General features: G+C 44.4%; 1 protein-coding gene across 5 annotated transcripts in view; it reads right to left on the bottom strand.

Annotated features, from left to right (window-relative positions):
- The window catches only part of LOC112561804 (putative leucine-rich repeat-containing protein DDB_G0290503), a 59,542-nt gene extending 47,076 nt beyond the window's left edge, over positions 1–12,466 (bottom strand). Inside the window, exons 1-2 of one of the 5 annotated variants that reach the window (XM_025234540.1) lie at positions 12,113–12,466; positions 10,188–10,788 (exon numbers count right to left, since the gene is read on the bottom strand). The gene's annotated coding sequence lies outside the window, so the exon portion shown is untranslated. The other 4 variants (XM_025234542.1, XM_025234541.1, XM_025234543.1 and 1 more) reach the window with 4 other exon arrangements.
- Positions 12,467–15,223: the final 2,757 nt, after the last annotated feature.

Here is a 15,223-nt window from a genome sequence, read left to right as displayed (position 1 = left end):
CTCTCCCTTTGTATTTTAACACCTACCCAACACCTTCTCTCACACACACACGTGCGGACGCACTCGCGCACGCGCACAATATGCAACCTGTGAGCTGGTCTGTGCAAGAAGTCACGAACAAGTCTCGTTTTTAAAGGCTGGGACTCCGGGTATCGACCCTCAACCTGTTTCGCACGCTCCTTTGAGTCGCTTTCGTCAGGTACAATCACCTTTCATTATATCGCTCCTCGCCTCAAGTTTATTGTTACACTTTCCCGGCGGAACGAAATGAAATTACTGAGGCAAGTGAGGATCGCCGTGAATTCACAATCAGTTTATAACTTTCTTCATTTCTGTCCCTTCTCCCCCCAAAAAAAAAATGCTGTCGATTTTTTAAGTAGTGTGTGTAGTAGGGAAGGGGGAGGGGTGTGGGTAGTCACACCTGGTGGAACAGAAATAAAACCGATGTCCCAGTTCTTTTACTGGGGGTGAGACATTGTAGACGTGGGATTAAGCGTTTGAGTTTTCTGTAATAATAATAATAATAATAATAATAATAATAATAATAATAATAATAATAACAATAATAATAATAATAATGCGACAGAAAGGAATGTTTCCAAGCAAGAAGTATAATCAAGATGTGACATTCGTATTTCACTGTCTCTACCTGGACGCATGCTGCAGTCCACACGAAGGGTTTATTTAAACTAACCACCCGTACCCCCCACCATCTTTTCTTTCGAGGAAAATTTACGGTTTTGCGCTCTTTGCTTTTGTGTCGGGTATGCAGCCCTCGGTAGAGAAGGTCAGTCAAGTCCAAGAGTTGTGTCGACAGGACTGCACCGACTGACATTGTAAGACTGACAGCCAGTCCCTCCCACTAGACAAGCGACCATTGTGGTGAATAACATCGATCCACTGACGACAGATACAAATGGAGAATCTTTAAAGGTCTTGTCAAAGGTGTTACGAACGTTGCATTCCTAGACCCCAGGAGTATCGCCGAGTTTTCGGGAAACCCTCCACGTGTATCGTGCACGTGTATCGGTGGACTGCTGTCTGTCTGCCGAGACCAACGCTGAGAAGGTAGTCTCGGCGAGCCTAAAGAATGAATGTGACTAAACCGGAAGCTTTGTGCACACCTGCCTCGTTCTAGTAGTTAACTGAAATAAATTCATCTGCATGCAGTCCATTAATACAAGCCCATGCTGGGGCCCGGTCTTAGTAGTGAGCTGTCGTCCCTTGATTTAAAAAAAAAAGTTCAAATGTTGTTATCCAGGGTAGAGGGCGCCACAGACTGCGACACGCCGCAGTTCGTATTAACTGGCCTTTCATCTAAATATCATGATGTGAACCACCCATGCATCCTTTGATTGATCCATGCAAATAAACATACATTCAGGTCATGGGTCAAAAACAAACTTTAAAATAAACACCAGGACAACCTATCGCAGAAGATAACAAACAAACCTTTGCTTAGAACCGTTACGAAACACTTAGAGCAAGGGTTTTTTTCCTCCTTTTGATGGAACTCTATCATGATTTTCTCCAAGAAGAATAAATTTTGATAAGACTGGCTGTGAAGCAGACCTTGACACAGCCTGAAAGGCCTGCCCACGGGAAAGCTCGGTCACTTAACAGCGAAAGTCGTTCAAGCGAAGATTTATGTTGAAGCAGGTCGAGTAGTGATCCGCTCCAAGGGGGCGATAATTCCTGTGGCATTGCTGGCTTACCTACCCTGGGGGACTGTGACATCATACTGCACGTGTGCGAAACATGTCTTCGTGCGAACGTGAGTGCGTATGTGCGTACCTGTGTACGTGAGTGTGTTAGAGGAGGGAGTTGGGAAACGAGGGAGACGAGTATTGTTTATGAATTGCTATGTCTGTACGTGTACCTGTTTATGTGTCCGTGAATGTCTTCTCCGTTATTTGTCTGCACGTGCATCTGTCCACGTCTTCTGCTCTTACACTCTGTATTCATGCCATTAACATGACACAATACTTCGTCACTTCTGTGTGTATACCTCCCACTTCCAGCAGCAACACTCCCTCCATTCCTCACTCCTGAAGAAGTCAAAGGTCATCAAAAGTACCCGAGACACGACAGACCTAACCGTAGCTGCACGAGCTCCACACCCACAATGCATCAGGCCTTGCGTTCCAACCTACTTACTGTACATGAGTTTTTATTTAAACAGTGTCGGTGTTGTCCCGCCGCTCGCACCTCCGCTGGGAGGTCTGGCAGTAAATTCTTTGAATGTCGGTGGCGTTGGTATTGTCGGTGGGTGAGGGTGTGATCTAGGTCGGCTGCCAGGTAAGAGAAGTCAGGCGAAGGTCGGACATTAATGGTTGGAATGTGGGAGGCTCGCACTTTCACGCTGACCCAGTTTTAAAAAAAAAAAAAACACACTTTCTTGTTTTCTCTTCTCTCTCGTCATCCTCTCCGCTCTCATTCATCTGACCTCAAACGACAACGACACACAGCTGCATTTGTTTCATGGTGACCACCACACAGCTGCACTCACTTCAACGACTACTTTCACACAGCTGTCCTGCCTTCAAATAAAGATTCTTTTCACACAAGTTCTGACCTCAAAACAAGCCGCACCATACGGACCTCCTCCCTGAAGAGCGATCGGCGGGGTTGAAGTCCATCCTCCCGCTAGTCGATCACACAAGCCGATTCTGGTCTTTGAGAGCCACATCCGTCAGGATGAGGGCAGCGACTTCAAGAGGATCAGAGAAGACATCAACAGCCTACAGCCCACTCCACCCTATCATATCCACCCCACCCTACTCCTTCACCCCACTCCAAGACAGTCATGGGAGGACAGAAATGTCGCAAGATCAATAATCTTCCTAGCTTTTATTCTTCCACGCCTTGGCGTACACACACACGCACACACATGCACACAAGCAGCAAGCAAGAGAAGATGGAGGTGCCAACGCTGCAACGACTGACGGAGCGATTAATAAGAATCGATACAAACAAACTGTTACAGGTTCACGAGGTTACTTCTGCCCGGCTTGGTGTGGACCGAAACGATACAATTTGAGTGAGTGAGTGAGTGAGATGGACGAGTGCAGTATTCGATCAACTGATAACGATCACTTAATCGACACGAGATTTTTTTATGAATGTCTTTCATGAAATATTTGAAATGTGTGTCCATACCATGTGTAAGTCTTCATACCTGCATATACTTGTCTGACATGACTTCTGTCTCTCTTTAGCCTCTTGTCACTCTTGAATGTATGAACTTTACCGGCCAAGTTTTAAGAAAGACATAAAGTGCAGCAGTGAGGTCAAAGGTCACAAAAAACCAGTTGGCTTTTTCCATCATCAGCATCAGTCAGATGAGTGTGAGCGACATATTTCCCTGAGCTTCTTAGAGATACATGATGTCAGTCGTTTCACACTGGTGTGTACACACAAAGCTTGCTGTGACAGCTCGACATGGGGAGGCAGGTGGAGGAAGGCCATCAGAGTTTGAGGTCGACACACAGATTCACAGATCTCATATCTAAGTAATGACAAGATGGCGCTGATGATAGCAGAAATTAATAAAATGGCCCAGGAAAAAAATGAAAAGTGATGCCGACACAGAAATCCCCCAGAAACGTAGCAAATATCATAACAGATGGACTGATGACGAACATCAAAACTTCAACTGACAAAAAGTCAGGGAGAGTTGTCACCCCTGAGCCAGTTAGGCAAAGGGACATCACTCTTTTCCAACATTCTCAATGACACGTGATCTTCTCCATAAATAAAGTCACTCATTTTTTTAATTCTCTCCTTCTTTCATTTAAATACCGGGTTTAACACGGTTTTTTTTTTCATTTGCTGTTCGTTGACCCTTGCACTAGTCCTTTCATGGAAGAGATCGTCTGATAATGTTTTCTGTCGCCTTTCGCCTTGTGTTCCCCTCGCGCCCTCCCCGCGGCCCATAAATCAGCACCAAGCTGGGGGTAGACACAGATTCCAATGCAGAAGGTTCGTCTTCTGGGTAAACGACCAGTCCAGAAAAATAAAGGAAGGTCAGCTATCTGTTTAAGCATGTCAGTGTCTTGGCGGTAGGTTGGTGACAGAAGTATGGGGTACACACCCCGCCACCAGGTGTCCTCAGCGCCCACTCAAGTGTCGTGCAAACAAACCTCTGATCCACATCACGGACTACCTGCGACTTACCGGGTACAATACCCCACAGGGAACACAACACCTAGGGATGAGCTAGAATCAAGTGGAATGTGATATATCCCTGATCGAAAAATGCAGCCACAATGAGAGACACATTAGTTAATATCACGAGACATTCAAGAAAAGCTGTAACAATTAAAAATATAAAATTCATGTTCTTGTTCTCGTGAAACAAGGTTAGTTGTAAATCGGAAACAGATTCCTGAAATTTGTTGATGAATAACCTAGAATTTGTTCAGCATCGTCGTCGTCGTCTGAAAAGTCTGATGATGGTCTACATCAGTATAGTATTATTTCTGACTAAAATCGTAACTACTTTGGAGATGATTGTTTCCATGAGTTGGTCAAGTATCCGTACATAACTCTGTACCTCATAAATCAGAGTGTCCATGACCCTCTGTACAGGCGCGCGAACACGCGAACACACAAATACACACGAACACACACACTAACACACAAAAACACACTGTCTACTCACATGCACACTTACACTGGATTTATGACATGGGTGCAAACGCTTCAAGAGGATTTGTTCCTGGCGAGGACCTCGAGGGTGCAGTAGCCTTATCTTCACTTTTGTTAGTCTTCCTCCCCTTCTCCTCCCCTTGTCCCGCTCCCTTACTCGTTCCCCCTCTCCATTCAATCAACAGAAATCAGGTTGAGAAGGAAGCTACACTTCGCGGTGAATCCTTCAGTGAAGTATGACACAGTCTCCACCCTTCAGTGAAATATAAGGTCACCCACCCGTTAAAAAGTCGAAATGAGGGTATCTACCCTGACAGGTCAATAACTGCACAGCACGTAAAATACATTCAGCCACACGCCTCATTAACGACCCGGGTATCCACAGCCCTCCAGTTAGGAAAAGAACCAAAGACCAACACACTATTTAGTAACAGTCTTCCATTCGGAGAGCTGGGTAGCAGTTATCGCCTTAGTCTACCCGACCTCTACTTTCCTTTCCAAACATCCGTCTAAAGCTCTTGACAGCTAACCTTTCCTAGCAACCATTTGTAAACATTCATTTTCCAGTTAAATCCATATTAAATACCTCCAGTGACTTCCGGTAAACATCATTGCACAACGAAACTCTACTTTATTCGATCACTGATCTCTTGTAATCATCCTTATAAGACTAAGCTCAGGTTTAACTAATTACCTGTCAGTACCTGTCAGTGCCAATTCATCTGTCACTACACTTTCACTGATGAATTACCTTTCAATGACAATCTGTAAACATCCACCTAAATCCAAGCTCTCGGCAAACTGATTACCGTTCAGTGCCTATCCGTAAACAAGCAGACGAGACTAAATTCTCCATTACTTACTCGTCAGTCATTTATCTCATCGCAAGTGCACGCGCCTGCCTTCCACGTGCACACCAACATGGAGCCGCGAGTCAGGACGAGATTTTCAAATGTTGATGCTCGATATTTCACTCAACATGTCACGGTGACCCGATACAACGAAAAGGAATGGCTGGTACCCGGGGTGACATCTTGAAGCCCACCAAAACCAACTAAATTGTCCCCCCTGCTTCCGTGTCAGGTTGCCTCCCGTGTCTGCCCCAGGCGCTCGACAAAGTAATGTTTGGTATTAGCAGGCCCTCGGCTGCCTCGTAGATGGTAACGTCAACGGGCAAAGAGAAAATTAGTTTCCAACAATTTAAAAAAAAGTGAATATAATGTCAGGTTTTATCTTTGACACGGACCTAGTCTTACTCCTGCCACCCGGAGCAGCGCAATAAATCGAGACTTGGACACACAGGGATGACAACGAACTTCCAAGCAAAGTCAGAGTGAAAAGTTTTAAAAAAGGGTAAAGGTCAAGGGATAGTCTTACTCCTCTGAAATTTATGTCAAGACAGAGAGAAAGAAAGTTTAGGCCGTGGTCCAAGTTGAGAGAGAGGACATCAAATTAAACAAAAAAAAAAACGTTCTTTAAAGGGTGGTTGACGCAAACAAAATGAAAGTTTGTTATAGGTATCAAACAGAGCAAGGTTTCTTGCGAGTTTTGTGAGATTAACTTGTCACAAAAATGAGCAGAACAAAAACAGAACTAGGAACTTTAACTCGGTAAATTAGTTTTAAAAAAAAGGAAGCTAGTTTCCTACAAAAATAGTTGTGAATGTTGAATTAATATATATTTCTGCACTATGAACTATGTCCACTGAATTAATTTCTAACTTCCGGCGCCACTGAAGCCCGCATCCAATGCAAAAGATTTGATGGTATCTTTGTGAGGCCTTCTTGGTCTGCAATCTTACTGATGTTTCCCAACCCTGATGAGAACTTGAAATGTTTAAGGTTCGTATCTCACGAGACACAAAACACGAACTAAACACGTTTATACTTTAGAAATTAAAATCTTATAATGAATTCACCCCTCCACCTATTTGAAAATGATTTGGCCGTGGATTAGCTTCCATAGTCCAATGTGATTAAAGAAAAAATTATTTTAACAGTTACGGAAACATTTAAGGACCCTTCGAGATAAAAATGATGAGAATTTGGAAGGATTAAATTAATTAAATAAAAAATAAAGAGCTGAGCCACTTAGATCATGTCATTAGCGCGGACATCACTTACTATTTCTTATTTAGAAAACAAATTTCCAGGTAAGGGGTCAACCTGTTATCACTGTCTTTTTTTTCACTTTTTTAAACACATTTATTTACATTTTAAATGTTTTCCAAAATGTCTGTTTCATCAGACTTTGTCGACATGTTATTATCTCTTTGACCTCATTCTTACGTCACGTGACCTGGGAATCCCTGTAAAGTGTTGACGAAGTGGTTGCAATCTTGACCTCTCCAGGGTGAGACAGTGTGCGTGTGTGTGTGAGGGTATGAGTACCGCACTCAAGACCATGCCTACTCTCTCACACGTGTACAAGCAGGTGCAAACTTGGGTCAGAAGGACGACAGAGAAGCTTACACCTGTGTAAATACAATAACGACGAGTAGACAATGAATGAATATTCATAGAGTCACAGACGGACACACACTCAAACACACACTCTTTCTTTCTCCTTTCTTTCTCTTCCTTTTTTTTTTTCTTTTTTTTTTTTTTTTTTTTCGTTCAAGAAGAGCTAACATTTCTGTTATTGGTCATTATTATGTCTCACTGCAGTCTCAAGGTTCATTACTCCACCAGTAACTTCGAGAAGATTTTTTTTTTTTACAATCAAAGTAATAAAACATCAACTTGAAAGTAAACAATGTATTTTAAAACGCTCAGTGAAGTGTCGTGGCATTCATGAGCGATTTTAGTGGAGTAGGCGATCGGACCTGAGCAGACGATCAACTGTCGTGGGGTCCGGGGTAGCAGACGATCACACGACCCCCACCATCGTCAGTTATTGGGGTACATGGCGGTGGGTGAAGATTATTGCTTCAGATACCCGCTTTTGTGACTCCTAACAAAACAGTATTGAATCATGGAGCTCGGGGAACGCACCGTGTGACAAAAGGCCGAACAGCAACGGTTCTGTCAGCAGACGACAACCAGCGGAACTGCCGGCACTCACGCCTTGTCTCCCCCCGACTTCAGTCAGCCGTGGCCAAAGGCGATCAGATAGGAGGATAGAAAGAAGAACACGGGGAAGAATGAGAAAGATATTGCGTGTGAAGGTGAGAGGGAATGGATGGGGGTGAGACGATCATGTAGAGGGGAAGGAACGCCGACAAGCAGAGCTCGTTGCCATGAGCGACTACTACCTGGCATACTTCTAGCGTGCAGCTCCTCCTACCTGTGCCTCTGACCTTAGCCAACCGACAGGTGAAGGAGGTCTCTTGTGATCTTGTGGTCGTTGGGTGGGAAGGGGATGGTGTTTTAAGCTTAGCCACTAAATAAGCTAAATGATGGCAAGGCAACCAGCATTGTAAACAAATGCAAAGAAAAAATAGGGTGCCCGAGATGAGATCTGAACCCAGAACAACCAGATGCTAACCATTGCGCCACCGGACCGCCCCTCGGTCGTTGTGGAGTGTTGGAGACCTTATTTTTCGCAGGGTACACTTCTTCCCTCCTCTCTCTCTCATTGACTTTCCTTCCTCAACCCTTGTTGAGGGTCTAGAAGGTCGTTCAACAGCTGGATCAAGTGAAGAAAGTTTGCTTCTTCAGACAGGTGTCAAACCGATCTACCCGTACAAAAGTTATAGCTGCCGTTTGGTTGTCTCTTTTTCCGACAGACAAGTGGACAAATATTTTCTTCCACACATGGATGTCTCTTAAAACCGTTGTCAGGTTATCGTCTGCGTTTTACTGAGAACGTTCATATCGGCACGTTTATGATAATACCCGGTCTCCCCTTCACTCCCTTCCTACTGATTACACAACCACACCCTCCAAAAGAAGTCCCCCCCAGCGTTTAATCTGCTGACATTAACATTCACGATGAAATCATCCCCCTCCACCCTACATCAGTAATCCAAACACTATCCGATCTTCTACACCCCGTGACCCTTGTGTAGCGCCAGGGCAGGTAAGGAATATCTTACCTGGCTGCTTCCATATCATGCTGTTCTCGGGCAGTCGGTGCATGCAAGCTCGCCAAGAGTTAATCCCGACGATAAAAGAAGTCCCCCCCTACACACACACACTTTTGTGTTCAGTCGACTTTCAATCTTCATTCGCAATATTACGGAGGGAACAATAGCAAGCGAAGACGACCTTTCTAAATATTAACATATGAGCCATGTATAATCGCGAAGGGTATTTTTCCCTCGACAAGCAGGAAAGAAATATAAAGATATCCTCATTGTCTGTTCAAAAGAAATTCTCACGGAATGATCATTTCAATCAACTACTTTATATATTTTTAATAAGAGTGAACGAAGTCGCTCTCGACTTTATGTTAGAGGTATACGGGGTGCTCACCCTACTCTTACACACTGGAATAGCCTCTATCCTTGTCATACTTGTTACATAGGTGTTACATAGGTGTTACATAGGTGTTACATGCTTGTTACACAGTTGACTCTGTCGACAAGGTGAGAAACGTTTCAACAGAATAAATATTAAAGTCGTAGGTTCCTGTGACTCACCACAAACCGATCATCGGAGAAGGGAACAATAAAATCACTCATCAGCCTCAACCGAAAAAAAGCTTTAGCTATGACAATAATAGCTTACTGACACCTCTGTCTTCTGTGACAACTTACTATCTCATATATATATATATCTGGTATGATTTTTAAGTGATGCTCTATGAACAAAATAAGTTGTTTACAAGGTAAGTTTTTTAAAAAAAAAAAACAAAGTTGAATAAAATAAACCAAAATAAAATAAGGTCCCCCACCATACGGAATTTTCCCAGATAAGGTTTAGTTTGAACATCTGCCAACAAGGTAGAGAGAGGGTGTAGAGACTGTAGACTGTAGACTGTAGGTATTCTGAGGTCAACTAAAATTTGACAGGATTGTGTGTTCACGTTCTGTTTACAGTTTGCCTACCTGTGAATGCCCTGAAAGGTTGGTAGGATTGACCACTGAGTGAAGGGGTGTGAGCTTCCACACAACAGTGCAGGGTGCGCACGAGCGGGTACATTTAGCCATTAAGTGAATGTTTATGGACTTGTAATGGCCAGCACGAGATAGGGTGGACGCGAGGCTGTTTGCTTGAACACGACGACTGCCAATAAATGTCCACACCTTGATTTGTGTGGGTCCTTTGAACATTTCCTCTTTGAAGACTGAACATACAAATTATGGGATATAGGTTGATGCCAAACTCACATGTATTTGTATGCATGAATGAATGCAAGTATTCACTCACGGATATGAGAGAGAGTGTGTGTGTGTGTGAGAGAGAGGGAGAGAGTATAGTATAATTTATATATATACATCACATACATCTATCCGATGATTTGCTTGTGTGTACACTCGACATGTATACACACATACCAGCAGACAGCACAACAGCAATGTTTTCTCTAATACACACCCAGGTGAATGAATGTTTGCACCTCTCTGAGAATGTGTAGGTGTGTTCACATCTTACCTGCTAGTGCCCGTGGCCTGATGTCATCGCTCGGTATTGACGAATTCCTGAAGGTATCTCAAGGTCAGTCAACAGGTGTAATCCAAACCACGACGAACTGGGTGGTGGAGGAGGAACACAACAGCCGGCTTTACTTTCTACAGACTTCACAACACGGTTCTCCCACCTGTAGGTAACTTGCTCAGTGATGTATTGCTTCTTGTGGATGCTGTCCTGTCCTTTCTCTGTGTGTGTCTTCTGGATAGTCGTCTGTCTCACAGAGCACACCGTTTCCACTGCGATGGCTGGGGTTCACTTCCCGTGAAATCACAGTCATGTGCGTGTGAACACGCCCCATCAAGCAGGAGCAAGCAGGTTACAAGTCGAACAACCCCTGACCACATTCCGCTCCTGAAGTCTGTCCACAGAACCTGCTGACTTGACCCCGACGACCCCGTTCCACTGGACAAAGGAGATGGGGGAGGGTACAGCTGACCAGCTTTGGGGGGAGGGGTCACCCTGACCGAGTCACTCGATAATCCTCGGACAAATCTTCTATCGTCGACGAGTCACGATGTCGTGTTGCTATTGGCGACACTTCTGGACCTGGCTGTACCTAGAGCTGATGATGAGAAAGTTGAACGATAAATAAATAACTGCGTTAATTAACCCAGTGGGTGTTTATATTCGGGAAGGGAGCTATTACAAAAGTTACAAAAATAAAGACAGAACAAATTAAATTACAAGATGAGGATAAGGCAAGTGGTGCATCATAAAAAATTTATAATCAAGACCTATCTAAAGAGACATCGACATTATCATACACATACACGAGTTATCTCAGGTTGAACAGCTTGACTAAACAGGGTATACACGATTTCAAGTACCCGTTACTTCTGCGTGCAGGTATAGCATTCCGTTTACCTGAGCTTTAGTCACGCTACACTGCGCATGCTACGAAAGTCGGTGATTGCAGGCTACGGACTACCTGCCACAGGTGCAGCGTCAAGTCGTGTTGGGACAAAAACCGCCATCACCCCACTTAAACTCAAATACATACAAACAGGTTTACATGTCTGGTCATTTGGTTATCACGGATAAACACAGGTTTATCATAGAAACACGATGAATGCGTGTCAGTGGTCAGTGGTCCACCTGTTGAACTCTCGAACCCAATTACAGTAGAAAGGTAGTCGCCACATGATGAAGGTAATAACCAAGTATTGTGTCCACGTGACTGTAACAGCCGCCAGGTACACAGTTTGAGTTACAGCTAATTCTAATGTAGCAGAACTGTTGTTGTTATTTTTCATTTCAATATTATTGTGACATCAGTGATTGTAAAAACCACGTGTCACTCATTTCTGGTTATTTTTAACACACAGAGTGCGAGGTTTTAATGAGATCCTCATCACAATGGAACACCTCGGGTACAAACGTTTAAGAAACCTAATATCTAAGGACAAGGATGTAAGGTAGCAAAGTCGGGTATATAGGTAGAGTGTGATCAATTGTAAAGACCCCACTCCACCCCACCTCAACCCCCATCTCCGCCACACGACTTTGAAGTGTGGGCGTCACGTGGTCAGACTGTTAACAATGGGACACAGTCAACAATAAAACCTGTTATTATGTGTGTGTGTGTTGGTGTGTGTGTTCAAATCACAAGGACTAACCTGAACTCGTTAAACGAAAGGTGAGCACCACACCAGACCTACCTGAACCTCAGAAGACAAGCCACCGTCTACCGCTGATCAGTCAGAAGACAGAGGAACTAGGGAAGTGGGGGGTTGCTGGGAGAGGGGAGGGGAGGACAGGCCAACGGGGCGCAGAGTAGGAGGTATGCAGATCGAAGTAAGGTGCCGGGTGAAGGAACAGACTGGCAGGTACACTAGCCCGTAGGTAAACCTATCATACAGAGCAGAAAGACGTGACCTGTCACCTACCTGCTCTTTCCTGCACCCTCCCGTCTCTGGCGCTCGGCTTGCAGACGACTCGATGTGATCGTGCGGGTGGTGACAGTGTGTTCAGTAAGCCTGCTTGAGAGCCTTGTGTATCGAGACACACACACGCACACTCGGGTGGAACTGGACGGCAGGCGGCGCGCTGAGGTAGGCTTGTTGTGACGTGGGCTTCTGTGGGAAACGAGCCCACCTGGCGCAGGTGAGCGTCAGGCTCGTTAACTCGCTGAGACGTGAGGCTTTCTACCAATCTGCGTCACTAGCGGTTGGTGAAATAATTTTTAAAATAACTTGCACACACACACACACATTTTCTCGCCCTCTTATTTTTTTCTCCAAAAAAAAAACCAAACGACACGGAAATAAATTCCTCTACACTCGTGTACCCAGTCATAAAAAATTAATACTAAAAAGTGCGAAAAAAAGAACAAATGAATGCAATCAAATAACTATAAATAACAACATGTAAAAAAAAGAAAAAAATGAGTCTCGGTCAGTGAATCACTCGATCGTCCCTTGCTGCTCATTTTCAGCTGCATGCCTGGCTGGGAACTGGTTCTTCCAGGAAAATGATACTCTTAAAGTAAACAAGCATGTTTTTGTTTTTCAATTGTCAACAGTCCACAGGCAGAGCACATTTGATGCCACCGGCGCGTGCTTCCGGACATTTATTGTCGGTTTTTTTTTTTAATCAGCAATCATGTCCCGCCCGAAATATACACACATCTGAAAACAGTGGTTAAAAAATAAATAATAAATAAATAAATTTATACCTCAGCCTGAATGATAAAATGAAATACAAGAGCAAAACTTAAAGGCCTAGTGCGGAGCAATTTATGAGGCGATGGCGAGCAGGTTGTGCACAGTCCGCTCCTCGCGCTGTCCATCCGTACCTTGAAGTCTCCGACAAAAGGTCATGTGGGTCACAAGGGGTCACGTGGCAACCTGTGAGTGTACTTCGTACACAGTCCTTACTTTATCTTCTTTCGACGAGTCTCCTCAGACTCTTGTTCTCCAAATGCCTGCAGAATCCATATTTCACATCCGTCAAACAGGTAGTACGAGGGTCTTGTACACAACTTCATTGGTAGTAACCCTGATGTGAGACCCTGTCCAACCTAGTTCTTGCCTCCTTGACACAGCACTCAACGCTGTTACCTTGCCAAGTTCCTTCAGACATCTGCCATTGCCCCGACCATGAATTTGCTCTTGTCAGTGCTGGTCAATGTTGACCCCTAGATTCCAGAAAGGGTCCTTGTCCTGAGCATGCTCAGTCGTTAAAAAGAAAGCATAAGTTGACCTGTAAACAATCAAACGGACCGAATGCAATGACCTGTCCTTCTCGGACGTCGGTCTGTATTTCTGTCAACACTTCACTGTGTAGGTAAATACAACTGTGTGTAAATTAACTGCTGTAGACATTTCATAGCTATTTCAGCACTATGTCACGTGTATGCCAGGAAAAATGCTTTTCAATGAAGCATTTGAATCAAAAGTTAATGATTTCCATTGAACAACGAAAGATGTAGAGCACGTGACTGCCGTTTGGGTTTCAGCTCATTACCAGTATAGTGAGTGTCAAGGTTCAACGTGGACAGGTTAAGGAGTGGTCACGTGATGCGAAAGAACCAATTATACAATGTTGTCCGTGTGTACTGCTTATGTACTAAAGGTAAACACCCTGTACCAACAGGGTATGTGGCAACAGATAACATTCACAACACGTGCGTATGCGTGCCTGTGTGCGTGCGCTTGCACGTGCATCAACGCTTCTTTACGTGTGGATACTTATCTTTAAATACTCCGACATGTGTGAATGGGATCAGACTTTCAAAAGATTTGCTGTAATTATTCAGTTTCTGTCACTGGACGACCACAACAATGGACATGACTGTTGACGTGTCTGCATGATATTCACGGTTAAATGGCTCGTGCGGTGCACATTTTTTCTAATTATTGGATAAAGCTCAGTGCACGAATTTAGGTATCACATCTGGATAAATGACCTCTTTCTGTGAAAAGCCACCACTACCCACCAAACGAGATCGAAATCGTGACGTCACGTTTGTACAAAGCAGCCTAATAAACACAATCTCTCATTGGCTGAGACCTTTACAATGTAAAAGTATGGCATACAATCCTGACATCTGAGTTCTTGAAACTTTTCTTTGCGTGTTGCGAAGGCATTTAAAAGCGAGGTATGAATAGCTTGATCAGGTGCTATAAATATCAATCGCGTTTCTTCTTCTTATTATTATTATTATTAAAACAGTTCCAAAATCAAGGGGGTATGCAGTTAGTTTTTCTTAATAATGTGTTCTAACCTGCTGTTGAGAACATCGTAAGAGTGCTTTAGTTCTCTACCTTGTGCTGCAACTGCCTCCGAATACATCACAAGAGGTCAAAGGTTTCAACTGAACTACACTGCTTCGAAAGCACTGCTTTTTGTGCTAAAAGGGAGGATTAATTATCCATCACTCATTAAAGATTAACACAGTGGCGTAGGAACCAGGGGGGCAGCGGGGGCAGCCGCCCCCCCAAGGAAAATACAGGGGGGGCAGGAATATCCTTTTGCCCCCCCCCCCCAATATTTGAGACGTAATTCCTCACAAAGAGCAAAGAACAGAAGAAATGTAGGGGAACGTAGAGAGGAGACGGTCATCACCGTGCGAGTGCGAAGGCCGTTCACTGTCAGCAGGGAGTTTGCCCCCCCAACGCCGAACATCTTCCTACGCCACTGTAACATTGTACAGGCAGTCAGACAGGAGCCCCCGACGAGAAGGCATGTGTGCAGGTGTGTTTGTACGTGTGGCGGGTACTTGTGTGAGTGTGTGGCTTTATCTGCACCCCAGTGAAGACTCATAACTCGCTATTCACAACCACGTGAAAACCTACCGCCACCCGATGATAAAAGACTTTATGTACTCCTTATGTACTCCTGCGTGTAAGGACGATGTTCATGTCCGTGACACGTGGATCGTGACCTCTTTTGTTCTTCTGTCTCTCTCCCTCCAGAATGCAGCGTTCTGCCTCGACTCGCCGTTGGACGAAGAGAGGAGACAATCGCGGCAAACAATCGGCTCAGCGGGGTACCTT

Source organism: Pomacea canaliculata, linkage group LG4 (genome assembly GCF_003073045.1).
Source record: "Pomacea canaliculata isolate SZHN2017 linkage group LG4, ASM307304v1, whole genome shotgun sequence".
NCBI lineage: Eukaryota > Metazoa > Mollusca > Gastropoda > Architaenioglossa > Ampullariidae > Pomacea > Pomacea canaliculata.
Note: the sequence above shows the minus strand (reverse complement) of the source record. Positions and strands in the feature narration are given on the sequence as shown.